The 2,778-nt window shown below is 34.1% G+C and overlaps 1 protein-coding gene and 1 long non-coding RNA gene across 4 annotated transcripts in view; both read right to left on the minus strand.

The window, feature by feature from the left end:
* LOC100638033 (mucin-3A-like) overlaps positions 1–2,778 on the minus strand; it is a 7,373-nt gene that overhangs the window by 3,769 nt on the left and 826 nt on the right. The gene's annotated exons all lie outside the window — the stretch shown is intronic.
* Positions 692–2,736, minus strand: LOC109589088 (uncharacterized). Its single transcript, XR_002188517.1, has 4 exons — positions 2,619–2,736; positions 2,354–2,569; positions 1,373–1,533; positions 692–1,018 (listed from the first exon to the last, which is right to left on the minus strand). It is a non-coding gene; the product is annotated as an uncharacterized LOC109589088 (long non-coding RNA).

Genomic DNA, 2,778 nt, shown 5'->3' on the forward strand with positions numbered 1-2,778 from the left:
AACGGAAGTTTCCTATCCCTGTAACTCTAATATCTATGGATATGGTGGGTGGGCGGACGGAACTATACACGGGTGTGTTCATGTCATTTACAAATTTTATATTTGCATCTAAATAGTCATAAATCTTGACCTAACAAGGTCATTATAGGTAAATTTGAGTGGGTCGCAAAACAAACCATTTATATAAATACAGGACACAAATAGAAACTGGTATTTAAAGACTTAATTGAGTCAGTACGTCTTATACTATTGGTATAGGAACAAACCTTATACTATTGGTATAGGAACAAACCTTATACTATTGGTATAGGAACAAACCTCATCTCCTGGACTATAAGTACCCCACACATTACTTGATAATAATGACAAATGAATAGTCTTGGAGGTGATACAGCAAGTGTTGTGCTGATACTTACCGATGGGGAAATAGGTGATCAAACAGCAACTATTAATGAAGTGAGCAAACATCTGAATTACTGAGCCTAATGCGGAGTGCATAAATGTATAATGGCTTCTAAAATTTGTCAAAACTGAAGGAGGATCTATTTTTGCTACTGCACTAACTGCAGAGGCCAAATATAAATACATTATCACAAAATTTAGAGAAATTATTTTTATTGCTATATTATTTGTTGCTTGGTCTGGTGACTGCATGATGATATAAGAAACTGTTTGTTGTTAGAAGAAACTGTTTGTTGTTAGTGAATTCAAATTTTACAACAATAATAAATCAAGTGACTCATGCATGTGTAAGATGGTTGACAAAATTATTACGAAGAATCAAAATAGTAACAAAGAAGAGGGCTCAAATCACACAAACAAAACATGTGTTCCAAATCTTTCACACTGAGCATGCACACTCACCCACGCACACATACACACAATAATAAAGTAATACACAAATGTAATAATCTCTGAGAGTTGTGTTTATATAAGTCATTACACATGTATAGACAATAAATATATTTTGATTGTACCTGTATGCATCAAGTATTATGTGTCATGTGGTTTTACCGTGCTGAAAAAGAGATAAAAGAAGAAAGAATAAAAAACAGTTACACTATTAGGTATTAGGATATCATAGTTCTGCCTATGGTCGTCAGGAGTGGTCAGGAAAACCACCTCAACAAATGAACCAACCAGTTCATCACTTAGACCGTCCATGCAATTAATATTAATAACCATGCATAAAAAGCATGATATCGTAGTCTACTAGTCTGGTGTATATGAACTTAAAATGAAAAATATTAGTCTCCAACCATCTTTAATTTTTTTTCTAGGCAGAACTTAGGGATATTGCCCAACTGCCAAGAATTCTACCTTCCTGTGCAGTTTTGGTTTAATTTCAATATAAACAACATATGCAGCTAACCTAGTGCACTAGCTGCTCCCTCTTCATTTTCTACAGCACATTATTGACATGGGCAAAACAATAAGGAGCAAGAACAGCAACAATGATGAGAAAATATTGTTTATCCAAATGTGAACTGCCACTTTCATAAGAGCTACCAACAGTTGACGAAGCGCTTGTAGCTATAGGGGACAGTTATAGAAAACATACAAATTCCCCAAAACTGATAGACGATAAGTTGTGTAAACATGTAGTAAATTATAACAAACTATTGATGGTGTAGTAGATCTAACAATAGCTTTAGCAATAATGACAGTAGATTTACTGATTGGTGTATTACTTTAAATGAAGCTAATAGGTCAAATGCTTGCAGTTAGTATAATAGTATTACTTTGAAGGCTGATAGTAGATCCTATGATTGCTGTGGTACTATTACTGTAGAATAGGAGAGCTTATAGTACTGGTAGGGAATTTTTACCATAACTAGTAGTGGCAGAATTACTAGTGAAAATACTCTAAATAGCAATGCTATACAAATACTGTAGTAAAAGCAATCATACATAGTACTATAGATAAATAGCAACATTTTTTGTATGCACTATAGTACTGCTAATAGTCAGTATGCATACATGTATGTCCAAGACCTACCGTAATACTGTATAGCGGGAAATTTTGGAGGGAATTAAATTTGGCAAATTTGGCATTTCAATAACCATCCGCCAAAATAAAATCCCCCATTTTGAGCCATTATACATATGCTCAATGGCACATGGCCACAAATTTGTAGATCATCAAAATTTAGTAATTTGCTAAATTTTAGTCCCTCCAAAATTTCCCGCTATACGGTACCATGAAATTTATGCAACAAAATTTTTGCAAATTTCATTCGTTGCAAAAAATTAAAATCTCGAAATTCTGCAGCTCCATTGCAGGATTTGAAAAAAATTTTTCTCAAATAAATTTCATGGTATAGGGTAATAGTACTACACTAGCTGTACATACCAGAAGTACTGGAAGTAGTTAATCCAGTTACTGTTCCGGTTGATCCAGTTACTGTTCTGGTTGATCCAGTTGTTGTTCCGGTTGATCCAATTGTTGATCCAGTAACAGTTGGATTCATAGTATTACTAGCTGCAATGGTAGGATATACTGTTGAGCTTGTAGAGCGTGCTTCAAGTACATTAATAAATAATTTGACTCCATCAGCACAGTCATTTTCTAAATAAGAATTGCACAATTATTGTGTATGTGTGCCTGTTTTTATTACCATAAGTGCTGTAAAAGTAATATCTCCTTCCAGTTTGATATACTCCAAAATGGATGTAAGCGGAAAGTTGTGGGACACCTGCCTGACATTGACCTATAAATACAGCATGCACATTTAAATATCACATGTTAAAAGTATGGGAGTCATTATGTACCAATAG

Source organism: Amphimedon queenslandica, unplaced genomic scaffold, assembly GCF_000090795.2.
Source record: "Amphimedon queenslandica unplaced genomic scaffold, v1.1 AMPQUscaffold_13511, whole genome shotgun sequence".
Taxonomy (NCBI): Eukaryota; Metazoa; Porifera; class Demospongiae; order Haplosclerida; family Niphatidae; genus Amphimedon; species Amphimedon queenslandica.